This window comes from Protopterus annectens, chromosome 5.part0, assembly GCF_019279795.1.
Source record: "Protopterus annectens isolate FY-2018-M chromosome 5.part0, PAN1.0, whole genome shotgun sequence".
Classification (NCBI taxonomy): Eukaryota; Metazoa; Chordata; order Ceratodontiformes; family Protopteridae; genus Protopterus; species Protopterus annectens.
In genome coordinates this window covers 728,973,116-729,001,114 of record NC_056735.1, presented here as the reverse complement: position 1 = coordinate 729,001,114, position 27,999 = coordinate 728,973,116, and the positions used below count along the sequence as shown (strand labels likewise).

At 42.4% G+C, this 27,999-nt stretch overlaps 1 protein-coding gene across 5 annotated transcripts in view; it reads right to left on the bottom strand.

Annotated features, from left to right (window-relative positions):
- Positions 1 to 27,999, bottom strand: part of CLCN4 (chloride voltage-gated channel 4) — a 449,930-nt gene that overhangs the window by 298,055 nt on the left and 123,876 nt on the right. The window lies entirely within an intron of this gene.

The following is a 27,999-nucleotide window of genomic DNA, read 5'->3' as shown; positions in this document are numbered from 1 at the left end:
TAAGAAATTTAATTCAATGAGCCAAAAATTCTTATGGTTTCCAAATAAACCAAGAATTACACTAACCTACCACATGAGAGACTAGACTAATGGAGGAATAGGTTTGCCCAACTTGGAAATCTATTCAGTTACATCAGTGATTAAAACTATATCCCTTCTTATGGATATAGAATATACTGCAAAATGGAAAAAATTGTTAGAAATATTGTCAGGTGATATAGATAGTAAGATCAATTCTTAAAAATTAACATTGGCGAATAACTCATTTACCTGGATATTAAAAGAGTATTTCTCTTTCTATTCTCTTCACACTCATAAATCTAACTACATGACACTTCTCTTGAAAACATTTAGAAATGATATATTTAAATCTACTGTATATAAGGATTGATTATTTCTCCTTTTCCTCACTGTTTACACTCAAGGAGTGATTTTCTCATCTGATTACACAAAATGCCATTATTTAAGTAAAATATTCAATATATTGGTATCAGATGATGATAAATGATTTGAAATCAATTGACTATCTCAAGGGTGAATTTGAATTTGACACACCTTTATGGGTAGACTTACAAGAATGTAGGCATTATCTTTTGAATAAAATTGAGTCAATGTTCGCAATAACAAAAAAGTCAATACCTAACTATTGTATTATTTGATGTTATCCACACAACATAAATCTATTAAAAACATATTATCGCACATATATAAAGGAATTAAGTCTGATTTAATGTCTGTTCTGACAGCTACAGGAATTGCTTCTTTTATATTAATAATTATATTCCTAATGACCAAGACAAGCTAAATATATTACAATCTGCCAGTTTGATCACTTCATCTCCTAAATGGAGATTATATACTTGGAAGTTTATCTATAGATCATTCCTTACCCCTTACTCTATATGCAAATTTAGTAAGAAGAACATTATATGTTGGAGATGTAAAAAGAAAATAAATGCTGATAGTCACATATGTTCTTTTGATTGTGTAGACAAAACAATATTGGGAAGATATCAGCATCTTTTTACAAGCCTTTTTCTCCGATAAATTTTCACTTTCTAAATCACTTGCTTTATTTAATACACCAGTTCCTGAATGTATTAGGAAAACTAAATACCCTTTAATTTGGTCTATATTAGCAGTCACTAGAAAACTCACAACAAGGAAATGGAAATCTAATACTTCTCCCTCATTTCAAGAATTTAAAAACCTCCTTACTGAAGTCTGCCATTTGGAAAGGTTGACTGTTAAAACAAGAACTACTAGGAATTAAACCTTATATAATATGTGGGATAAGTTATGTGAATTGTTAGAAAAATAATTTGACATTTTTGTAAACAGTTGATATATATCAATTCCCATATATTGTACATTTGTAATCACCTTTGTAAATAGTTTAGTTATGTTGGATTATTTTAGTTTATTTTTTATTCAATTTGAAAATTGTACATATTCTATGGTAATATTTATTTGGTTGTTTTTTTTTACTGAAATCAATAAAGCTGTTTTAAAAAAAAAAGTGTACACTGATTCACTTTTATTATTCTGTCAATGTCTCCGGTTAATAGTAGTACTAGTTTAAGTGTCCCTGATTGTCTGGACTAATCCATAATTACTTTTGGATTTGTCCTTGATTTGTTAAGAGATATGGGTGGTGACTGCTTTTAATTATAGAAAGGAAAGCTGAAAGTTAATATAAGTGTTGCAGTGGACTGGTACATGCGAACACACACAGACACACACACATACACACATGTGTAAAAAGATGCACACACTATATACAGACACACATACATATTCAGATGCATACACGCACATGCAGCTACTGTAAATAAAAACAGCATTTTGTTAGGCTTTTGTTGTCACAGTTTGCTGTTGTGCTTTGTTTCCACCTGAAGGTTGTTGGACCTCTACAGAAGAGGCTGTATAAAACTAATGTCAAGATTGCATGTGTACTAACTAAGCAGCACCTCAGAAGTATCAGTAAGGTATTGTGTAGCTTCAATGTCATGCTTCCAAGCAGCTAGAGCTATAGAGTCAAATTCATAGGAATATTAACTGTAAGTTCTTTGGTTAGAATTGCTGTCCTAAGTGTGCTTTGTACCAGAGTCCTGAACACCCTCTTCTCTGAAACTTTTGTAATATACTCAGAGGCAGATAGAGGTATAGCCTTTGGCTTCAGCTCATGCGCTGCCAGTATGACATTTTGCAGTGTACTTGGGTTTTCACTGTGGACGTTGTGTGGTGAACATCTGCTAGGCAACATAATGGCCTAAGATGCTTCTTTAGTGAATTTGAGATGTTAGTCCATAAAGAAACTTTTTTTAACCAGAAAAATGCATTTTTACAGTTGTAATGTGCTGTGATTACAATGCCATGTTTTGAAGCTGCTAAAGCTCTGAAGCTGAATGTACAGACAGGTGTGCTGCACAGACAGAGGCTGAGGTTAGACTGCAGTTGTGAGTTTTTTATGTGCAAATCGTATTTATTACCTGTGTAGAATATGCAATTTTGGTTACTGTGAAATGTGGAAAAGACTTTGGAGGTTAAAGGTGACAGACTGTGAGAACACAACACCGCGCAGAAAGAGGCAGCAAAGACAGGCTGCATAAGTGCTGTAAACAGAGCAGAGTTTTATGAAGTTGTCTGTTACCACTGTTGCTTTCAATATACTTGACTAGGACTATTTTTGACGGTGAGATTATGGACAAAAAGAAAACAGAAATGTAATCTTCAATTTTAGAAAATAAAGAGACGACCTATGACAAAAATCCAGGCATGATGTAATATTCTGATCGTCCATATGTAGGGCTGAGTTACTGATGGTGAATAGTTACAGACTTGTATGTTAACTAATGACAAATACTGCAATTTCAGAAATTACTTAAGTAGTGATTTAAATATTTTTAGTTATGAAATGTACTTTGGCATATATAGCTCACCTCTTATTTTAATTACAGGTCGAGATACATATTGGTAATAGGACTTTGCAACATTGCATAGCACAGGTGCATAGACACAACAAAAGATACCCATACTTGGAAGCACACTTTCATAATATATAAGTATTTATCTGGAGCTGCTGAAACGAAAAAGAAAAAAGAAAGAAAAGAGAAGAAGAAATTTAAGCCAAAAAACAGATGGTATTCATGCATTTTTTTTCTGAGTCAGAAGTCTTCAGTGTCTTCCAGTGCACATGAGCCGCAGCCAGAGTTTGATGAATCGGCAACTTGCTCTACCAGTGATGGATCTGAATCCATTACAGCTGTACAAATGGCAGGGTCAAGCACAACCATAGAGCACAATGTGACCAGCCAAGAAGTCTTTGAAAGTATCAGCACCATACCTGTTGGGCCTGAAGCTGCCAGCACTGATAATGGAAAAAATGTAACTTCAGTAACAAGTGAGTAAATAAAAGATAGAGTCCACAGAAATCTACCTCTTTTATACTAAGACCACCAGCAACTGCTGAGAAACCAATGGAAGATGCTTTGATTAGCAATTCTCAAGATCCTGCTGAGTGGGATACCGTCTCAGAAAACTTGAAGGAATAATTCTCTCACAATAGAATACAAAATACATCCACAGATTTTTCTGCCTCAAAAAGGATATATGCTGATGGTGCAAGGTATTTCAGCCCTGAACTGCAAAACAGGGAAAAAAGTAATAATGAAGCCATTCCCTGTAATTGGCTAATCTACTCACTATCTAAAGGAACTGCGTTCTGTGTGCCTTGTAAACTGTACTGTACTTCACTTCATGCTCTTCATACATCAGGCTGTAATGACTGGAAGAATGAAGCAGCAAGGTTTCATGAACATGAAAATTCTGCTGATCACTGCAAACGTCTATTCAAATTTAAGAAAAGAGTACATCATCAAAGCCAGATAGACTGTGCCCTTATGGACCAAGTATGTCATGAACAAAAATACTGGAAAGAAATTTTAAGACAGGTTGTTGCAGTGATAAAGTTCCTTGCTGAACATGGTCTACCATTTAGAGGGGCTGATGAGCTGTTTGGTTCCACACAGAATGGAAATTTTCTTGGTTGACTCGAACTCCTCTCAGTTTGAATCTTTTCTTGATGACTGCATTAAGAAGTATGGAGGTGCAGCGTGCAGGAAGAGGGGTTAGCAGCTACATCTTCTCAACTAGAGTTGAGGAATTTATAGAGCTAATGGAAGCTAAGGGTATGGGCACAATAATGCTGGAAGTCAAACAGGCCAATTATTTTTCTCTTCTTGTTGACTCAACACCAGAAATCAGCCACAATGACCAGCTATCAATTGTTATACAATATGTCAAGAAAGATGGGCCTCTGGAAAGATACCTGGGATTTGTTCCTAATTATTCTCATATAGCAGAATGCCTGGAAAGGACTGTTTTGTCAGTACTATCTGAGAAAAATATTGACATTCACAACTGCCAAGGCCAGAGCTATGATAATGCTAGCAACGTGTCCAGTAAATACACTGGCTTACAGGCTAGACTCCGTGTTATCAGTCCACTGGCAGAGTATATGCCTTGCTCAGCACATTCACTAAATCTAGTGGGAACATGTGCTGCAGAGTCTTGTGTAAAAGTTGTGTTTTTTTTTATTTTTTGGAATGTGTTTACACAATTTTCTCAAGTTCAACCCACAGGTGGGAAATTCTGAATCACCAACTTAAGAATGTTTCTGGAAATCTTTCTGTAAAGCAACTGTCTTCGACAAGATGGGCTGCTCATGCTGATGCAACAAAATCATTGTGGAAAGGTTTCATTTATGTCACCGAAGCACTCAGGCTGTTGGAGAGGTGTACTAATGAACAAGCAGGTAGGCAGCATGATGCAAATATTCTGGAAGACCAACTAAATAATTTTGAAAATGCTGTTCTTATTGTGTGGGGAAATGTACTGGACAGACTGAATGCAACAAGCAAGAATTTACAAAACATGAATATTTCTCTTGATGAAGTAGTTAGCTTTTATAACTCATTAACTGAATATGTACAAAAAATAACAGATTCATTTACTTCTTATGAAAGGGAAACCAAAGAAATGACAACATTAGCTATACAGCTGAAGGAAGATGAACAAGGAAACCAAAACTATTCCATGATGAAGCACAAACCAGTGAGAAAGATTTCTCTACAAGAGACAAATTCATCTTTGAGTCATTTAATATAATTACAGATAGTCTAGCTGTGTAGAGCAGCCACAGTGGTGCAGCGGTTAGTGTTGCCACCTCACAGCAAGAGGTTCTTTAGTTTGCTCCTTGGCTGGGGTGCCTTCTGTGCAGAGTCTGCATGCCCTCCCTGTGGTCGCGTGGGTTTCCTCTGGGTGCTCTGGTTTCTTCCCACATCCCAAAGACATGCTGTAGGTGGATTGGACACTCTAAATTGGCCCTAGGTGTGAGTGTGGGCATGTGTGTACCTTCTGTGGAAGGTTGGGTGCCGGGCTGGCACCTTGACACTGTAAAACTCCACTGCCAGTCATGAGCGGACAGGTGATCTGCTGTGGCGACCCCTAACTTGGAAAAGCCGAAAGAAGAAGAAGACAGATAGTCTAGCTGTGGAATTAAAAAAGAAGCCAGTCCTACAAAGTACCTCATAGCCACTTTAGAATTTTAAGCTTGAAATTACCAATGACACACAATGAATTATGCAGCTGTGCAAAAAGCTTACAAAAATACTATTTAGATGATCTGGAAGACTGTTTCACATAATAATTCTTGCAGTTCTCCTCTTTAATCCCACAGACTTGCATAGACAGTCCTGTTTCAATGAGACAGTATATTGTTGACCATCACCAACAGGAAGCATTCCCCAATTTTGAAATTGTGCTCCATATATTCCTGTGTATGCCTGTTGCCAATACCATGGGGAAAGGTCCTTCTCTTGGTCAAAAAGGATAAAAAGTGAAATAACATCCATGGGCCAAGAAGAGTTATACGCTTTATCTTTGTTAGCAGTGGAATTGGCTTTGGCCAAACAGTTGGAGTTTGATGATATTATGGATGCTTTCTCAAACAGAAAACCACATAAAGTTAAACTGTAAAGTTTGTGTTCAACATTGCACATTTCATTCACTAAGTTAAAGATAATGTTTAAAACAGCAGCACCACCTTACACTGTATGCTTGTTTTTCCGGTTGTACTACAGTGCGGTAAGGGAAAATTTCCTTTTCCCACTGTAGTGCAACCTCAGAGTGAGAATATTAAAGTATGGGGTGTGGGGGGGGTGCAGGGGGGCTCGCCCCCTGCATTCAAGTAGATTTTGTGTTTTTTTTTTTTAACATACTTTAACGAAAGCGCTTTTTCGATGAAAGCACTTTCGTTAACTTGAACATGGCCATAAACTGTGGCGATCAAAAACTTTATTTTCATGTGTGAGGCACAACAATTCCATGGGAAAACTGTGACTGGGACACATAGACAAGCACTGTGTGGGTGTGCAACACTAACTGAGGAATTCACATTGCATGGTTATTATGCTTTACAAATTTTCTCTGAAAATAACCCCCCCATAATTTATATAACCACTCATTAGTGCTTCCTTACAAACTACTTGACAGTGAATCCCAACATATGCCTGTTTTTGTTCAGTGGTAAGCCAGATGCACTTCAAAGCGAGTTTCAACTTTCAAGGAAAGTGAGGCTTGCTGTTGCTTACTCTACATCTGTTTACAGTATCATTTTTTTTTGTTCGTTTGGCTGGAAAATACCTATCTCTCAATGTTTTTGCTGTGTGAAACTTGAAATAAAAGTTTAAAATTTGAATCTGTGTAGTCACTGTAAAAATAGAATCACGGTAAAGATAAAGACTGGCTTGAACAGTGTTTTATGGTAAATGGAGTGAGACAGCCATATAGTGTGGGCATGATGAGTAAGCATGGCCTAGGGCCCCATATGACCATGATCCAGCTCTGCCCACTTACATCCTATCTCCTTCCTCCCTACACTTGGGAAACTACTTCAAAAACTCCTCTACAACCAACTATTCACTTAACATGCAACAGTACTATCATGTTACACACATGCTAGTGTATTTGCTGTTCAGCTAAGAAATTGCTTTCTTTGTATTTTGTCCTAGCTGTTTTCCTGTAGCCTAGCTCTGTTAGCTAACTCCACCCTTTTCCCCCATTTCCTTCAGTGTGTGTCAGACTCCATTGCAGCCACTTCTATTGCTGGAATGTGTCAAAGCATCATTACTTGACCTATCAGAATGTCATCTTGTATTAAGATCTGCACAGTTTGGAAATTAAACTATTTAACGGTCTCCACAGGTGTTATTTCGACTGAGTCACTGTCTGCTATCCATGGTGGTGAGTAAACTTCTCAATACATCTTGCTACAGATTAGGAGATTACATTTATTATGCATGGCCAAGGGAGGCAGAACAGTCAAATAACGTATTGAACACTTTGGAATATTCAGTGGGGTGCTGTAGATTGACTTTGAAAGTGCAATATAAGAATAAATTTGCATCCTGTACCTATACATTTCTTTGTTGCATAAAGAGCTTGCTTAATCAATAAGATACAAAGCGTGAATATGTTTGGCAGATTATGGAAGTTTCAGAACAGTGTCAGAGCATAGGGCAGCTACTGAAATATTTTTCTAATGCCTTTTAAGTTTAGAGAGTAGGCCTGTCTCCTAAGGATTTGTTTGCTCACTTGGCCTATACCTGCCAGCAAGATACTCTCTGCACAGCATAAGTCTTTGCTGAGTCAGCAATTCAGCAGTGATTGTTTGCAGAGATTGTGTTTATATATATATATATATATATATATATATATATATATATATATGTATGTATTTGTTGTGGGCACTGCATATATCTTCAGAGAAACTGTTTTATTCTTCCCTGATCCCTGCTTGCAGCATTGTGAAACTGAAAGTGGCATTTTTCTGCACTGCCTAGTTTCTTGCAAACCCAGTGCAAACACAGCTAGCTTAGAGTTGATACATTGTTGATATTTTTCTCTGTCTCAGAAAAGTCTTTAGTTGTTTTTCTTTCGGCTTTTCCCGGCTAGGGGTCGCCACAGTGGAACTCCGGTCCGCTAATGATTGGCAGTTGATTTTTTTATGGTGCCGAGGTGCCAACCCGATGCCCAGCCTTCAACGAAGGCACGTCCATTCATGCATGTCTTTCGAATGCCACTCGACAAAGCAGAGGATGATACACAGCAAGATGCAGAATTTCTTGCAGACCAAGATCACATCCTTGATTCAAGTGCAAGAACAAAACACATCTGTAAGCTTACATGGAAGGCAAAACAGAATTATAAGACTGACAGGGAAGAATTGTTATCCAATCTTGCTTACTCATGGACTAAGACTGTTAACTTTATGTCTGCCCTCTCTCAACCTGCTTATAATGCACTGCAATTAGAGGGTGCACTCAAGCAATTTATTGCTACCTGTCAAAGCTATCAGGGACTATGCATAAAATATGTCAATTTATTACAGAGATATAACACTGAAGAAGTACAAGAAGAACTAAAGAGGTTTGATCAGCTTAATCTTGACAGGGACAGTTTGGCATTACAAACCAGGACTAAGGCTGAAGTCAGAATTACACAACTCCATGAATCCAGATCCCATCAATCTGCATCTACCAAACTCTCCACCAGATCTAGTTGGTCTTTACAGTCTAGATCTTCCACACTCAGCAAGCAGCTTATCAAAGCCCATGCTGAGGCAGAAGCTGCTAGGATTCAGGCAGCCTTCACAGAAAGGAAGGCTTAGTTAGAAGCAGAAGCTGCACACAAAGAAGCAGAAAGAAAGGCCAAAGCTGCACACAGAGAGGCAGAAGCTGCACACAAAAAAGCAGAAAGAGGCAGAAGGTGCACACAGAGAAGCAGATAGGCAGGCTGAAGCTAGCCGCAAAAGGGCTGAATTAGAGGCCTTAGAAAAACAGTGAACATACCACACCTATGACGAGGTTAAGACTTCTAGAGCAAGCTGCTAGTGGGAGTGACAGAGACAACATAGATCTAGTGGACACAGAGAGTTATCTTAAACGCACTACAGACTGTGTGTTCAACCAAAGCAACAAACATTCCATTATATCTGATGCTCCCAAAGCCAGAGACACTTCCTCAGAACTATTACTCCCAGTGACTACTGCTGCAGTACCTCTCAACCTAGGTCAATAGGACACACCTAGCCCTGCTCAAGCTAACCTACTATATCATGGAGGTAGTCACCAAGCTCCTGTCAACCAAGCCACTGCACCACTGCAAGCTCCTGCACTCATGAACTCTCGGCCAGTTCATCAGCTTAATGCCCTTGCACCACCATACAGCCCAATGTCGTTTAGCAATGGTGCCAGCTTCAAAGCCCCCATATGACATCCAAGGAAAATGGACAACAGTTGGATCAAAGTACAAGGAAGCAAACAGTACCTCCTTTCTCACATTTTCCTTCTTCTGCGAATTCATCAGAAAAATTGCATAAACAAAGAGTGACCCAAGCTTCTCCTTTGGAGAGTCCCACACTCCTTGTCCACCCTCTACTAAGCCTACAAACATGTGCATCTCATACAGAGACCGCACAAGTCTGTTCTCAGTTAAATGGTCTGATGTCTTAACTACACCTTCTACAGTCCCCAACAAGGGTGATCAAAGCAAGAAAATCGAAAACCCAAATCACCAATGCCCCATACATAACAAACCTCACCCACTCAGAAAATATATTGGCTTCAGAAAAAAAATCCAGCAAGAACACAAGGAACTTCTGAAGAAATTTGGGGTATGTTTTAAATGCTGTTATTCCACTGAGCATGTTGTTAGGACTGTAAAGCCATTATCAAGTGCATAGAATGTGACAGTGATAATCATGTACAAGCACTTCATCAATTTCAACATACTTCTACCCCATCCACAGTTAACCTTCCCAAGGCAAAGTAAGGCAGGGAGACCAGAGAACAAACAGTGGCTCCTACTCCATTTGCCGCCACATGTAATGAATTCTGTGGAGAAGGACTCAGTGACAAATCTTGTGCAAAAATATGCTTGGTCCATGTATACCCCAAGGGTCATCCTGAAAGAGCCATAAGACTATATACTATTCTCAATGAGCAAAGTAATCCAGCTCTTGCAAGATCAGAGTTCTTTGACCTGCTCAACATAACAGAGGATGTCCTGCCTTACACTCTAAGCACTTGTGCTGGCATTACAGAAGTCTCTGGCAAGAGAGCTAGCAGTCTTATAGTAGTTCCTCTCAATGGCAACCTAGAAATTCCACTGCACACTCTCGTTGAGTGCAACCAGATTCCAATGAACGGGCAAGAGATCCCTACCTCAGAAGCTCTTCTCATCACCCTCACTTGAAGGTCATATCTGGCTAAATATCACCCCTTGATAAAGACGCTGAAATCCTGATACTGCTTGGTTGAGACATACTGAGGGTGTAAAAGGTATGTGAGTATATCAATGGCCGAAACAATGCTCCATATGCCCAACGCCTTGACCTAGATTGGGTTGTCATAGGTAATGGCTGTTTAGGTAAGGTCAGGAGACTTCCTTCAAGACATTATGTTCTTCCAAACAGATGCAATACTTGTTTTGAAGCCTGTCCTCATCACTACTGTGTTAAAGAAAGGTTATGCAGTAATGGTAAGCCACAGCAAGTCATCCAAGACTATGACAATGGCTTAGACTCCTGGGATGATAATCTTGGAATTATGGTGTTTGATACCACTAGTAAAGACAATCCGTTGGTGGCCACAAGGGAAGATAAGGAATTCTTGAAAATTATGAGTGGAGAATTATATCAGGACAACTCCAACAGCTGGGTGGCATCTTTACTATTCCGTACCCCAAGAATGAAATTGCCAAACAATAAGCAGCTTACAGAGTCAAGGTTTATTTCACTGGAACGCACCCTAAACAGGAAATCTGCAATGAAAAAGCACTTTGCTGACTTCATGCAGAAGGTGTTTGATATAGATCATGCTGAACCTGCAGCTCCCCTAAAGGAAGGGGATGAATGTTGGTACCTTCCATGTTTTGGTGTGTATCACCCTCACAAACCAAACCAAATCAAAGTGGTCTTTGATTCAAGTGCTCGCCATGAAGGTGTTTCTCTTAACGACCTTCTCCTCTCTGTGCTTAATCTGAACAATAACCTAATTGGGGTCTTGATCCATTTCAGACAAGAATTGATTGCGGTAATGGCCGACATCCAACATAGGTACCATTGTTTCATTGTTCGTGAGGACAACAGAAACTACCTCAGATTTCAGTGGTACCCCAATAATGATGTCAATGACAAGGTTATAGACGATTGGGTGAAGGTACATGTGTTTGGTAACAGCCCATCTTCTGCAGTCACAATATACGGATTGAGAAGAACTGCCCAAGAAGGTGAAAGTAAATTTGGGTCTGATGCATGTCAGTTTGTTGAAAGAAACTTTTATGTAGATGACAGGCTTAAATCTTTTCCCACAGAGGAAGAAGCGATCTATCTCCTTACCAGAACTCAAGATATGCTGGCTGTATCTAATCTCAGACTTCACAAGATAGTCTCCAACAGCATCAATTTAAATGGAGCCTTTCATTCTGAGGATCATGCTGACAGTCTAAAGAACTTTGAACTAGGGTCAAATATTACCCTCATGCAATGCAGCCTCAGGATGCTTTGAAATGTTATGCAAGACTCATTGATATTTCAGATGTCAGCTTGTGACAAGCCCTTCACCAAATATGTAGTTTTGTCTGTAGTAAACAGCATCTACAATCCACTGGGTTTCATAGTACCCTTTACCATTCAGGGCAAGATACTATTAAGACAGCTCATTCAGGAAAATGTGGATTGGGATACTCCTCTCCCCAGAGAAAAACAACAAAAATGGGAAACATGGAAAGATTCCCTGAAAGTCTTGGAGAAACTTCAAATACCATGCTGCTATACCTCTACGGGAAGTATCAATGCTATCAAAAGAGAGATTAACATCTTCTCTCATGTTTCCATTGAACCTATAGCTGCTGTTGCCTATCTCAGTGTTATAGGATTTGATGAAAAACTGTCAGATTTGTCCTTGGTAAGGCAAAACTCAGTCCAAAACCTGCTCCTACCATGCTAAGACTTGAACTTTGTGCAGCGGTGTTAGCCGTTGAAATTGCTGAGCTTATAAATCTGAAATGGACATGAAAATTCATTCCTTTAACTTCTACACAGACAGTAAAATAGTCCTTGGATACATACACATCCAAACAAGACAGTTCTATGTGTATGTCAGTAATAGGGTGGAACACATTAGAATTTTTTTTGCTCTCAACCAATGGCATTATGTTCCTATGATGTCAACCCTGCTGATTGTGACACTCGTACTGTATCAGCATCTGCCTTGTAGGACATTTCTTGGACATCTACCTAGGATTTCTTCTCCAAGAGATTATTACAAACCATGTTGATTCCAACTTTGAACTGGTAAACCCTGATTCCGTCAAAGAAATCAGACCTATCACCATTACACTTAACCACTTGTGTGAAATCTAGAGTGGGGCTGAATCCTCATTGTTTTAAACATTTCTCCAGTTGGTCATCTGTTGTATGTGCCATTGCATGACTTATTCATGTTGCTCACCTATTTGTAAACAAAAACAACAATCCTAAAGCCTGTCATGGGTGGCAGATATGTAAAGAACATCCTTCCATCAATGAAATCTCTCAAGCTGAGCAAACAATTATCCAAAGTGTTCAACATGAGGCGTACTCTCAGGAAAACCACAGCATTTCAAAGGGACTCAATCTTTCTATAGGTAGCTCTCATTATAAACCAAACCCAATAATCAACAACCAGGATGTTCTCAGAGTTGAAGGTCACTTGGGAAGGGCTGACCTCAGCAATACAGAACAATATCCTGTCACTGTTCCAGACCAACATCACATTGCAACATTACTGTTAAGACATTACCACGAGCAAGTTCAACACCAAGGTTGCCACTATACTGAAGGTGCTATAAGATCTGCAGGTTTATGGACTGTCAGTGCTAGAAGATGCATATCCTCCATACTTCACAAATGTGTCAAATGTCAAAAACTGAGAGGGAGACACCAGCAACTGGCAAATCTCCACCTGGCAGACTAAGCATAGAATTAGAAGTTATGTACTCACCATAACGTTCCATCTGAGTAGGTGTATTCATTTGTCTGCAACCTGTGGGTTATGGATCCGATATCGGATCCGAACCGGCATGGTTTTCCAGCTATGGATCCAAGCTCTCAGCTCCTCCCCTCACCCATAATGCCCTGCTCTACCCTCATGACCTCAGATCGAGTTTGCCAAAGCAACAATACCCTAAAAAGGGTAACAAGGAATATGCAGGAAACTGAAAGGCCAGGGGGATAGGAGGGCGGGATGGTTGCAGACAAATGAATACACCTACTCAGATGGAACGTTATGGTGAGTACATAACTTCTAAATCTGAAGTAGGATATTCATTTGTCTGCAACCTGTGGGACAGAGTCCCCAGCTACCTGAATCTTGGGCGGCCATCATGGAAGGATATTCCGGAGCACCGCGGAGCCAAAGGATGCTCTACCCCTAGATGCAAGATCCAACTTATAGTGAGAAATAAATGTATGAGATGAAGCCCACGTGGCTGCTGCACAAATATCATCTAGAGGAATCCTAGCCTTGAAGGCTGCCGAGGTAGATACTGACCGGGTTGAATGGGCATGAACACCCCGGTCGGGCCTTCCTGACGCTTGATAAGCCAATAAAATGCACTGTGAAATCCAGCGGGACAGAGAAACTTTAGAAATTGGCTTGCCCAAATTGAATTTTGCAAAGGAAATAAACAGCTGGTCGGATTGCCTATGACCAGCTGTCCTGTTGAATAAAATCTAAGTTGCCTGTGAACATCTAGTGAGTGTAGCTTATATTCACCTTTGTTTTCATACTTAGGGAAGAAAACAGGGAGGTTAATGGATTGATTGATGTTTGCTTCAGAAGCGATTTTAGGAAGGAAGGACGGGTTGGTCCTGAGGGAGACACGGTCTGGATGAAATACCAAGTAAGGAGGTTTAGCTGATAAAGCTTGAAGTTCAGAAACTCTCTTGGCTGATGTAATGGCTACCAAAAAGGCTGTCTTGTAGGACAAGAATTTGAGATCCACCGTAGCCGCGGGCTCGAAAGGGGGAGCGGTCAAGGCCTGTAGGACCAAAGAAAGGTCCCAAGGAGGAACTGCTTGTTTTATAGGGGGCCTGAGAAGGAAAGTACCTTTAAGAAATGTTTTGCACAATTTGGCTGCCATAAGAGGATTAGACTCTTGACCAATGTGATAGTGAGAAATTGCAGCCAGTTGAACTTTGACTGTGGAACTGCTGGCACCATCATTAAAGAGAGAGGTTAGAAAATCAAGCACTACAGGGAGAGGAACCGTGAAGGGTTCTAGCCCTTGCCGCTCCGCCCACACAGAGAAACGTTTCCATTTGCTTCGGTAAACCTTTCTAGTGGATGGTTTATGAGCCGCCACCAAAATAGCCTTTACCGGTGAAGAGATACCGCCAGTCCTTATCAAGAGTGGAACTGGAGCAGCCAAGCGGTCAGCTTCAGGTTGTCCAGGTTCGGAGGAGGAATGCAGGATGGATGGGATATCAGATCCGGAATGGGATCTAGAATCCAAGGAGGATTCACCGAGTGAGACCTTAGGAAGGGGAACCAGATCTGTCGAGGCCAGAATGGAGCGATGAGAATCATTCTGCAACCCACCCGAGAGGCTTTCTGAAGAACTTGCAGCATCAGAGGCAAGGGTGGATAGGCATACAGAAGACCGGGTGGCCAAGCATGCACCAGAGCGTCTCTTGGGGTACCTCCGGGAGGAGGTATTAGAGCGAAAAAACTGTCGCACTTGGTGTTTGAGGGAGAAGCAAAAAGATCGCATGAAGGGGTTCCCCACCGTGCGAATATGCGTTCCGCTACTTGACAATTGAGAGACCACTCGTAAGGGGTCAGAATGGTGCGACTGAGCTTGTCCGCTAGGATGTTGGACCGACCCGGAATGTGCGTTGCTATGAGAAAGCGATTGGTGGAGATTGCCCATTCCCAAACTCTCATGGCCTCTCGACAAAGAGGGTAAGACCTTGTTCCCCCTTGTTTGTTGATGTACCAGACAACAGACATATTGTCCGATTGAATCGCAATTGTTCCCAAGGGAAGAAAGTCCTGAAGTGCTAGCAACGCTAAGAGCACTGCTCTCATCTCTAGAACATTGATATGCAGTAAGGTCTCTGAATCGTTCCACGTGCCTTGGACTGTCCGGCCATCAAAGTGCCCCCCGCACCCGAGGCGAGAGGCGTCCGTGGTCACCGTGGCGAGAGGGGAGAAGCACAAAATGGGCGACCCTCGTGGAGATCCGGGAGTGGAGCCACCACAAGAGGGACCGCTTGCAAGCCTTGCTGATCGCTATGGGATGATGCATGGGAGAGCAAGGTATGACCACTGTACTAAGAGCGTCCACTGTAGAATGCATATTGAGCCTGGCAAGAGGAAGAAGTGCTATAGCCGAAGCCATGGACCCTAGAGCCCTCAGGACCAACTCCGCTGGAACAGAACTTGAATGGAGAATGGCCCGCACCTGGAGCTGCAGATTTAGAACTCTGTCCGCAGTGAGGAAGGCTCGTAAACTCCTTGTGTCTAATCTGGCCCCTATGAAATCTAAGAGCTGTGTGGGCGCCAGGTTGGACTTTTTTGTATTTATTGTGATGCCCAGAAATGGAGCAAGATGGAGAAAGGAGTCTCGCCAAGAGAAGTAGATGCCTTGTTGGGCGGTAAGGAGCCAGTCGTCCAGGTAGGGAAAGACCTGCACCCCCTGAAGCCTCAGGTGGGCCGCTACCACTGCTAGTACTTTGGTAAACACCCTGGGGGCTGTGGTGAGACCAAAGGGAAGGACCCGGAACTGGTAGTGACTGGCTCCCAGCCGGAAGCGGAGAAACCTCCTGGAGCGCCTGTCCATCAGGATGTGGTAGTGCAGCGTCCTTGAGATCTATCGAGCACATCCAGTGATTTTCTCCCAGAAGGGGAGAATAGATTGCAGAGTGACCATTGAATTTTTCTTTGGGGACTGCCAGATTCAAGAGAGAGAGGTCTAGGATTGGTCTTAGTTCCCCGTCTTTTGGCACTAAAAGAATCTGGAGTAGAACCCTGATCCGATCTGGTCTGGGGAGCGGGCTGGATGGCTCTTTTCTTTAGCAGATGGCCAATTTCTGCCAAAGCGGCCTCCCGTTGACCGGGTGGAGCGTCTGGGAGGGACTTCAACTTTGGAAGGTGAAGGAAAGGAATGCGATATCCCCTGGATATGATTTGGAGAACCCAGCGGTCCGATGTTATGGACTCCCATGCCGCTAGGTGCCCGAACGTCCCCGACTGCCTCCAGAGTAGAGCAGTCGGGCAACCTCAGGGTTGCTGCGGGCCGTTCAGAGAAAGGTTCCCTGGACCCGAAGTTTCTGGGAGCCCCTCTGCCTCTAGGGCGGCGTCCTCCCTGTCCTCCTCTGCCACGGAAGGACTGGTTGTCCGGAGCAGGCTGGGACTGCTGCGACTTCCGGAACCACATCTTCTTCTGACCCTTTTGGTTCCTAGAATAGGGCCTCTGGGGTGCAGAGAAGCGGATTCCGACGGCAGACAGCGTCTTCCCGTCCTTCTCGCTCTGGGTCAACGTCTCGCGAATGGTCTTGCCAAACAGAGCAGAACCATCAAAGGGGGCGTTCGCAAACGACGCCTTGAAGGGCTCAGAAAAATCGCAGTGACGGAGCCAGGCCTGACGTCTAGTGACCAGTCCTGTCCCCGCAGCTCTAGCGGCGCCCTCCGTTGCATGGGAGAGTAACCGCATAGAAGTGTTTGTGACTGACCTAAGAGTGGCCATTTTGGTGGAGTGCAGAACTCTGTCCTCCTCCGAAATGGACTCAGGGGGGGATGCAGCGTATTCCTTAATAAGATCTCGCTGCATCCGAATAACATGTGCCAAATAGTTCAGCGCCCTTACCGAGAAGGTCGCCGAACTGAACATCCGCTTCCCCAAGCGGTCCATCATCCGAGACTCCTTGCTCGGTGGGTGGACTGAGGGACTCTCCTGAGCCAGTTCCCTCTTTGTGGCCGCCGCCGTCAACATGGCATCTACAGGAGGCCCCTTACTCCAATGGGTCCTGTCGGAGGGCGGACTAAGGATCCTGTCCGGTCTTTTGGGAATTGGCTCCACGGTGTCCGGTTCCTTCCACGCCCTGGTGGTAATAAGGTCCACCAGGGGGTCGGCAGGGGGGGACACCCAAGAGGTAGACGGGCCCGTTTCGAATGCCTCCAAGAACACGGACTCGTCCGAGGAAGACTTGGGGGCAGACCACCGCCTGTACGGAGCATTTCCATGATGTCTCCGAAGGAGACATCCTCGGGGTGACTGTGGGAGCCTTCCCTTCCTCCAAGTCCGTGTCTTCAGTGAGAGACTCGGGAGTCAATGTGCCTCCTTTTGCCGTATGCTTGCGAGGGCCTCCTCTGGGGGCTGTCAGAGGAGTCCTCGCAGCAGCAATTTGCTCCATGGGAGCAACTTGGGGCACAGAAGCGGGCTGTCCCAGGGGCCGGATGGTGGAAGCCTGGCCCAGTGCAGAGGGAGCGGGGACGGGCGAAGCAAGTGCCGGGGTCCGGAGACCCTCAACAGAGCCCTCTCCACTACATCAAAAGCCGAAGGAGCCGACCTCGACCAAAGGATCCGACAATCGGCTCCCCTCGGATCCGAAGAGTGGATCGGAGCGGCGCCAAGCACTCGGATCCGAAGGACAGTGCGCTCCGACACAGACGGCGCCGAAGGAGCACTGATCCCCGGATCCGGCTCGGATCCAGGCTCCGAGATCGGGTCCGGCACTTTCGAGGGCAGGGTCGGATCCGGTACCAAGTACTATCGGCTCCGACCTCCCCGGCTCGAAGCTGCTCGGCTCCAGTTGCTCGAACCCGGATAGCGGGTCGGAGAAGGAGCAATAGGCTTAAAAGGGTGTTGAGCTCCCGGAGGGGAGGCAAACACTCCCATCTGCATCTGGGCCTGGATGAACCTTCTCATCATCCGGTCCAGATCAGCATCAGAAAGGCTATGGGTAGATCTCGAAGAGGCTACCGAGGTAGGCCTGGAGTGCCTCCTCGATAGCCTCGACGGAGATCGGGTCTCCTCCTCCTCAGGACCCGGAGAGAAGCACACAGGGGACCGGAGCCGAGAAGGAGGAGACCGAACCGACAACGGAGCCGGGGGAGAAGCCCGCTTGGCTGGCGGGGCCGAAACAGAGGTCTCGGCCCGCCGCTTGTGGTGCTTCTCCCTCCGGTCCTTTTTAGCTGCATCCCTCTCCTCTCCAGAAGCGGGAGTTTGAGTCCCAGGAGCAGGAGGGGGTGCCACAGGTGGAACAACTGCAGAAACAGTAGTCCCCGAAGGAGCGGAGGCCGGAGCCGAGTCCGGCGGTAAAAGACCCGCCAAGACCAGCTTGGACCTCCGCTCCCTCAGTGCCCTGGGGTTGAACCCTGCACAAATGGAACAACCAGATGTGAGGTGTTCAACCCCAAGACCTAACACCGAGTGTGGCCATCAGCGGTGAGAGCTTATGGCCACACTCGGGCATTCAAAATATAGATTTAGGCTGTTCAGCCATAATCTATAAAACCTAAAGTTACAGAAAGTAACTTAAACAACAAAAAAAGCACACAGGCCTACACACACACTCTCGCTGGCGAGGAGGGAATAAAAATTATTACTGTAACTTAAAATAAACTCAAAACAGTCTATATTAAAGGGAAACCTACTACTTTCACACAAATTTAGTTAAAGAAACAAAAAATTTTCTGTTTTTAAACAAGAAAATAGTTCACTTAGCTGAGAGCTATGTATCCACATCCAGTTACCAGCGCGGCAAACAAGATCTGAGGTCATGAGGGTAGAGCAGGGCATTATGGGTGAGGGGAGGAGCTGAGAGCTTGGATCCATAGCTGGAAAACCATGCCGGTTCGGATCCGATATCGGATCCATAACCCACAGGTTGCAGACAAATGAATATCCTACTTCAGATCCACCTTTTACTCATGTTGGCAAGGATGTTTTTGGCCCCTGGTCTGTACCAACTTGTAGAACTCATCACTGGTTGCTAACAACAAATGTTGGGCTATACTGTTTACTTGTCTCAGCATTCGTGCTGTGCACATTAAAGTCATAGAGTCTATGGAGACTTCATGTTTTATTAATGCTTTCAGAAGATTTATCTCTATAAGAGGACCAGTAAAGCTCCTAAGATCAGACTGCAGAACCAACTTCACAGGGGCAAACATTGATTTGGAAGTAAGGAAATTCTTAATTAGCAAAGGGTGTGACTGGAAGTTCAATCCTCCTCATATGTCTCATATGGGAGGTTCTTGGGAACGCGTGATTGGGATCACTCCAAAGGATCCTACATTCTATGCTGTTCAGTCTCACATCTTCCCAACTCACTCATGAGATCTTAACTACTCTTCTGGCAGAGGTATCTGCCATAATCAATGCCAGACTACTAGTTCCAGTGTCTGCGGATCCAGATTCTCCATTGTTGCTCATTCTAGCTACACTGCTCACTCAGAAAATCGGAGTAATGCCTGCACCTCTGGGGACCTTGACTGCTCTAATATTCATAGATGACAATGGAAACAAGTTCAGCGCCTTGCTAATGTGTTCTGGAGTCATTGGAAGAAGAAATACCTTTCCATTCTTCAAGGTCGCAGTAAATGGCAAGTCGATAAGCTGAATTTAAGAGTAGGTGATGTGGTTCTTCTTAAAGACAAAGATGCTCATCGTAACCACTGGTCCATGGGGCTCATTACACAAACTATGCCCAGTGATAATGGAAAGGTTTGGAAGGTTGAGGTCAAGGTTCAGCACACCTTTTCTTCAGACCTGTCACTGACTTGGTGTTACTTCTTTCCTAGCATGAAAATGCATCTTCAGATTCTGCTACCTGAACTTTGATCTGTTCCCATTCCTGCTTGCCCAGGTCTTCAGAGTTGTCGGCAATAGCAAGACTTCATTATGATGTTAGCATTTATCCTCTTATTTTTCAGGTTCCAGAAGATAAAGAGGCTCCAAATATATAATAGACTTAATGTTTATTGTTACTGTTTGGTGAAATCAGGATTTCAGGTGGGGAGTGTCATGTAACACATGCTAGTGTATTTGCTGTTCAGCTAAGAAATTGCTTTCTTTGTATTTTGTCCTAGCTGTTTTCCTGTAGCCTAGCTCTGATAGCTAACTCCACTCTTCCCCCCATTTTCTTCAGTGTGTGCTAGACTCCATTGCAACCACATGTCTATTGCTGGAGTGTGTCAAAGCATCATTATTTGACCTGTTGGAATGTCATCTTGTATTAAGATCTGCACAGTTTGGAAATTAAACTATTTAATGGTCTCCACGGGTGTCATTTTAATTGAGTCACTGTCTGCTAACACTATCTGTGGTGGTGAGTAAACTTATTTATTTATTTAATTACATTTGTTAACCGGGTAGTGTCCGACTGGGTTGAAAAAAAATCTGTTTTCAGCTGAGACCCGGGGAGAAAAGCTCCACAAAAAAAGAACATTATTAAGGTACAAGCAGTAAACTTAGTTTAAGTAGTACATTGTTAACAATATGTAAATGAGCTTAACAAAAATATTATAGCAAAATATAATAACAGAATACAATATAAACATGCATGCTTCAGGCATACAGGAATACTTTTTTTTTTTTACAATATTCATGCGGTACGTAAGTCATGTAGCTTTACAAGGTGAGTCACTTCTGAAAGACCAAAACTGGTAATGTAGTTTTACAAGTTAGGTCATCTGAACGAACAAAGAGGATAGCCCTATGTGGGATAACCACTATTTGGGCTAACGTGTGAGAAGAGTGGGAAAAATAGGAAGAATATTAGTTGGGAGCAATACAGGGGCATAGCCAGTTATCATTTAAAATGGTCTTTCAGGGTAGTTTTAAATGTGGACAGGTTGGGGTTTTTAGTTATCTGTTGAGGAAGGGTGTTCCATTCTTTGGCTATTTTATGGGAGTACAGCAAGTTTACATGATGGGGTGGCCACGGTGGTGTAGCGGTTAGCGTTGCTGCCTCACAGCAAGAGGTTCTCTGGTTCAATTCTCGGCTGGGTGCCTTCTGTGCCGAGTCTGCATGTCCTCCCTGTGATCGTGTGGGTTTCCTCTGGGTACTCCAGTTTCCTCCCACATCCCAAAGACATGCTGTAGGTGGATTGGACACTCTAAATTGGCCCTAGGTGTGACTGCATGCATGTGTGTGCCTTCTGTGGAAGGTTGGGCACCGGGCTGGCAACTCGACACAGTAAAACACTGCCAATCATGAGCAGACAGGAGATCCGCTGTGGTGACCCCTAACCAGGAAAAGCTGAAAGAAGAAGAGCGAGTCTCCATGATAGTTGTGAGACTGGGTTACTTTTAGTATTAATTTTTTGGATGATCTGAGGAGTCTACAGTTTGTGTTTGGCTGGACTAGGTTTGCTAAAGCTGGTCAGTTAGTAGGGTTGAATATGATTTTATGGGCAAGTGAAAGTTTTATTAATAATAGGTTGGGAAGTTCTAGACAGTTGAGCTGTCAGAGAGCAGTGCAGTGGTGTGTTCTGTGGGGTTGGTTGGTGACAAACTTAGCTATTTTGTTATAGCAGGAGTCTAGTTTATTTAGGTCAGTTTTTGATAGTTTAGTAAAGACCTCAGAGTAGTATAGGAGGGCGGCTAGGAAGTAGGATCTTGCAGTAGCCAGTCTAGCTTGTTGTGTAAGTTAAGGTTTAACCTTGTATAGAGCGCCTAGTTTAGAGTGGATTTTTTTGATGGTCAGATAGATGTGATTATCAAATTTTAGTAAGTCATCTATGGTTATCCCTAGCAGCTTGGTCTGATTGGTGCGTCCGATTTTTGTACCGTTGTTAGACAGTATGGAGAGGGATTGGGTACTGGGTTTGGAAGATTTATTAGAGAAAATTATGAGCTTGGTCTTATTTGGATTTAGGATGAGTTGGTGGCTGGTGAGGTACTTTTCAATGTCTTGGAATGATGATTGCATTTTGTGTTGGAGTTCTTGTGGGGAGTGGGCTGAGAAGATATGGGAGGAGTCATCTGCATATTGGATGACAGTGGCATGTTGGGTGGCAGTATATAGGTTGTTGGTAAATATTATGAATTATGAAAAGGAGGGGTCCAAATATGGAGCCTTGTGGTACTCCCGTGGTGACTGGTAATAGTGGAAAGAGGCTGTTTGCCCATTTAGTGGCCTGTTGGTAGTAAGATAGATAACTGTGAAACCATGTTAGGGGTGTGGTATTGAAATTCTAAGTGGCAAGTTTGTTGAGGAGCAGCTGATGGGACTCTGTGTCAAAAGCTTTTGACACATCTAACAAAATGGCTGAGACTAGTTGTCCCTCATTTTTGAGGTGGCAAATGGTAAACGTTATGAGGACTGAGTTAGTGATGTGTTTAGGCCTGAAGCCATACTGGGTGCTGGAGAGTAGGCTGTTGGTACTGAGGTGATTCATGAGTTGCTGGTGGAATTTTGGCAAGGGGGGGATAGAATGGCGATGGGACAATAGTAAGTTATGTCCCTAGATGGGATGCCCTTATGAAGTGGTATGATATGACAGATTTTCCATAATTTGGGAATGTAGTGTTCAGAGATAGAGCAGTTTATTAGTAATGATAAGGTGTAGTGATGGATGGGGCAGCTAGTTTTAGGTATTTGTTTGGAAGTTGGTCAGCAGCTAAGCAGCAGGGTCTTAATTTACATAGGAGTTTTTTATGTAGGACGTTGGACTGGGAATAAAGGAGAAATAGTTTGTGTCGTTAGAGGTAGGGGAGGGGGCAGTGAGTGGTGGGATTGTTTTGTTGTTTAAGAGAGAAGTGATAGAGCTGATGAAGTGGTAATTGAATTGTAAGGCTAAGGGAAGAGAAGAGTTAGTAGTGAGCGGGGCAGGGGTAGGGTTTTACCGGGGTTAAGGAGGTGGTTGATATTCTGCCAGCATTTTTGTGGATTGTGCTGGCATTTTTGTTGGCAGGTGAGGAAATAGGTTCCTTTATCCTTGATGATGTTTTTCTTGCATCATTTCTAAGTTGTTTGTAAAGGATGAGATTGTTGTTATTTGTGGTCATGTGATATAGTGTCCAGGCCAAGATGTATTGAGACCAACTTCTCAATACATCTTGCTACAGATAAGGAGATTGCACTTACTATGCAATGCCAATGGAGGCAGAACAAGTACCATTTCCTCACTCTTAAATATCATGGATTTAGGGCTCGCCATAACACAATGACAGCACCATGGTCACTTACAGATGAAATTCTTCTCAACATGGATTAAGGAATCCTTTCTTCATCTCTCTTTATTGGCCTTACCAATGCTTGTGACCTTATTAACTACCTATCTTCTTTCACTCCCTCCAAGAAATCAGAGTTGGCCCCAACACCGTCACCTGGTGCCAATATTTCTTAAAAAAATACATATTTCAGACTAAAGGTTGGCTCATCTCTATCATGTACAGTATCTGCCCCCTTACCAAAGGAGTGTCCCAGCGCTCCATACTGACTCCATTGTTGTTTTCAATCTTTATTAACTGTAGTCTCCCAATTCTTCATTTCATTCTTTACATAGATGGCATGGTCATCCTTTGATCCAGTTCCTCGTATTCATCTATTCAAATTCAGCTTCAATTTGACCTCTACTCCTTTAGTTCTTGGCTAAACAACCAAAAGTGACTTCTAAACCCCTCCAAAACAAAAAATATAATATTTGAAATATTACACAAAAGATGAAAAAAACTCCTAAAAATCTTAACATCTCAGATCTCAGTAGTACCCCACTATAAACAACCATGGTGTAAGGCTAGATCAGTCACTTAACTTCTTTCCATAAGCACACTGAAAATGCCAGTAAAGTAATCAACACTCTCTTTTATTCCAGTCCTGGAAAATATCTCCCTTTCAACCAGACAAGCAAGACCTGCAATAGGCAAAGGAGTCTTCCTAGCTCAGCTTGAATTCATGCTCCACATCATAGCTACAGCCTCTAAAAAAATCCCGTTTAAGTCCACTGAAAACAAAATCTGCCACTCCACCCCCTCTGTAACACTACTGCTCCACCCTCTCCAAAGCCAGATGTCTCCCAGTCTCCCACAGAGTTGATCGAATCCTAGGATTGCCTCTTTTTAAAGTGCTTCTTACTGCCAAATTCAATAATAATGCCATCCTATACAGCCTCCATAACTTTTCCCAACTGATTCCATCACTCCAGACCCCACAAACCAACCTGCTCTGTAGCATCCATTCCTTCTCCATTCTTGTACCCAAACTTTGGCAATCACCCCTTCTCACATAAAAGAAATTTAACTTTCCCCACTTTCAGAGCACATCTGAAAAGACACCACTATCAAAAATCTGACTAAACTTCTTTTTCCACTGGACACATCACCTAACTCTGACCTCAGCTACATCAGTTCCACTGCCACCTTGTGTTCTTACCTGCTGCTTAACTCACATATCTACTACTAAAAACTAAGCCACTTTTGTTTTTCTCCTCTATTACTAATATTTGCTCATGGTTTCAATTGTCTTTTGGAATTTGTGCCTTCTAGTTTCTGAATCAGTTTTGGTTTATTTTTTGTGAATCTATTCACCTGGGCTGTGCCTGCAAATGGTCTGTTTTGATCAGTGTACTGCCCTGATAAATTCACATAAATAAATAAATCTATGAAAGTGAAGTAAAGGTTGAAAAGTATGGGGTCTTTTACAGTACAAAGTTCTAGGCAAAGCTCATCTCTCAGGAACCTGTAACAGACTGCAGTAAAGGGACAAATATCTTAGTCTGTCAATGTTACATATGCAGGTTAAACTTCAACGTGACATATGTGGCTTAAACTTCAACATGACATATGTGGCTTAAACTTCAACATTACTTATGTGGCTTAAACATAAGATTTTCTAGTTAGAAATCTTTGGGACCTTTCAAGTTGTACAAGGCACATACAAAAGTACAGTCTGAAGTGAGTATTGTACTCAATAATGGGTCTGATAAAGGAGACAAGGATATCTGTGCACATAGAAGACATGCCACAACACATATGCTGTGAGAGATAGGATGACTTTCTGACCACGGCTAAAACATGGTGGTTGAAAGGGAGCTCACCGTCAGTATGTCCACACACATCTCTAATATTGAGGTCTGTTTTAAGAGGAATTCCAGAGAAATGGTAAGAGGAAGGAATAGAGGTCTTACCAATTGTAACTATGCTACATTTCTTAACATTTAAAGTAAGCCCGTGACTAGCATACCAGGTGTTGGTGTTATCTAGACCTTGCTTGAAAATTTTGGATTGCATGGGATGAGCTGACAGCACTACCCAATTTGCAATAATCTGCAAACTTGGTTATCTATATACCTTGTATGCCCATTTTTACCTCTGACAAGTAAATGCCAAAGGGGAGGTCCTAGACTGAACCATGTGGGACACTGCTAGCAATGTGTCTATGGCTAGAGGAGATACTCCTTACTCAAACTATGAGAGAACATTCTGAAGGCAAATTAGCTATCCAGCAAACAACATAACAGTTAGCACTGGGAGTTATTGTTTGCTTTCGAAACCAATGCACAGAATGGTGTCAAAGGTTTTAGGAAGGTCAAGGTGGCAATTATTGACAGTCTGGTCCTCATCTGTAACTTCTGTAACCCTGGCAAAAAAAATCAACCAGGTTAAGAAAGCATAACTCACACTTAGCAAATGCTAACTGACTGAGTATGAGGAAGTGGAAGTCACCTAATTCATGCTTAATTAATTCACTTACAATGCATTGCACAGTTTTACAAATAATGTCAGTGAGACTGACACACCTATTGTTACTATAACCTCCCTAGTAGAAGGAGACAATTGTGGTTGTTCTCTAGGCTGCAGTTACATAGCCAGAGCAGAGACTAAATTAAACAGTTTTAGGAGATGTTGGGCAATGTGGGGTTTGATACTTCTAAACTGATAACCTGGAATATAGTCGAGCCCATGGAGTTACTGTTCTCAGCTTTGAAAACAGCAGATGCCATTTGATCAAGGGTGATAACAGGAAGGAACACTCAGGGAGAAATTGTGGGGGAGATGGGGTCTGTGGTAGGTGCAAAGTTGCAGATAACTTTTTCAGCACAGATATTAGCTATAATTTCTGGGTCAGTGTGGGATACACTGTTGGATATAACACTGGAGCAGAACTGGGTGCTTCTTATGAGTTCTTAATGTAGTAGAGAAAGGTATTGTGACTGTTTTAATATCGGAAGTGGTTCTAAGCTCTCAAATGCATTTGCATTCCTAATAATATGCTTCAGAGTCTTGCTCAATAACTCTTAACTTGCTTTTATACTACAGAAGATGGATTTTTTTACAAACACTTGAGTTCTTTTATGCAGAGTTGATTTATATGGGTGCTCCATTAATGCAGGTTTATTTCTGAATTCATAACTGTTTCTGTGGTAGACAGGAATGACATTTTCTGTTCATCTATTCATAAGGGAGTACAATTCACAGGAGTATGGTAGAATAATGAATGAGTTTGTTACAAGGAAAAAGTTACTTGCATTTCTCACTGAAACCTGTAAGGAGTAATAACTTGGCTTTGAGCAATCCTGAAATACTGTGGGGATTTTTGTCTTTGGGGAGGACTGAATAGTGGTGATCAGATTTCACTTGGTGTGTACAAACAAGTGGGGTGCAACAGCAGGGGAAGCAGTCTGTAAAGATAAGATCAAGGAGATCAACACCCCTGGTTACTGTGGTGAAATTTGCAGTAGCAAATTGATATTTAAAAGTCAAGCAATCGCTAGACATGTTTACTTGGGGCTGTATAAGTCTGCTACTTTAAATATATACACACACATGCATGCAGACACAGACAGAAAGAGATACAGCTATATACACACATGCATGCATATGTATACATACACACATGCAGGTGTGTGTGTGTGTGTGTGTGTGTGTGTGTGTGTGTGTGTGTGTGTGTGTGTGTGTGTGTGTGTGCGTGTGTGTGTGCGTGTGTGTGTGTGTGTGTGTGTGTGTGCGTGTGTGTGTGTATTATATAGGTTAAGCTGTACATTTTTCATACTGTTTTCTAGTACTTCTACCAAAAAGAAAAATAACCGTTGACATCCACATATGATATGTAACTGTGATTGTAAGAGTGGTTAAGACCATCCTCAGCATAGAGCTGCAGCATTCCAAAAGAGTGATATTAGCATATAATGGCATGCAAAGATATAAAGAGCATTTTCTAGGTGTAGACTCTCCGTTCTTATGCTGGATGTCTACCGCTACAGTTTGATCATAAACATGTAACTAACGTTTATTTAAGGTGCCCTGGAATTTACATGATTTTGGGTTCAGGATGTACCCATAAGTTGGCATAAAAATTAGACTACTTGTTTTCTGTATTCTTCTGTTTGTACTTCACATAATTAGCAAAAGAGAAGTGAAATTATGTCTCCAGAAGCAGAGGATAAGTTCATACTATATGTTCCGTCTCAATTATTTCCAAGTCAGTAGGATGGGGAACATTACAAATTATCAAACTAAACACAAAATAAGCAAGATAACAAATACATGTAAAGTTACGTAAAATGGATTTATAAAACTGCAAGAGAGCTGAAGGCATCTCACCAGTTAAACCTTTGTAGGGCAGCAACTGGTATAGGAAGTGTTGCAAAATATTTAAAGGAAAATTCTAATATTCTGCTAAATATTGTAATGCAGTTAACTTTATACCAGAGATATTTTTCTCATTAAAATATCATATGGGTATGGGTGTTAATGGATGAGGAACAGTGTAATAAGCCCCCTCCAGTTTTGATCACCCTGAGATGAAACGCCTGATAATGAGGGATGACAAAGATGAAATAATGCCTCCATGAGACCGTACTTCTTTCAATGGGGAGACATCTTGTGGTTAACTGCTTTCTTACTGGATGGAACTGATCAGCCAATGGGGAGACGTCTTGT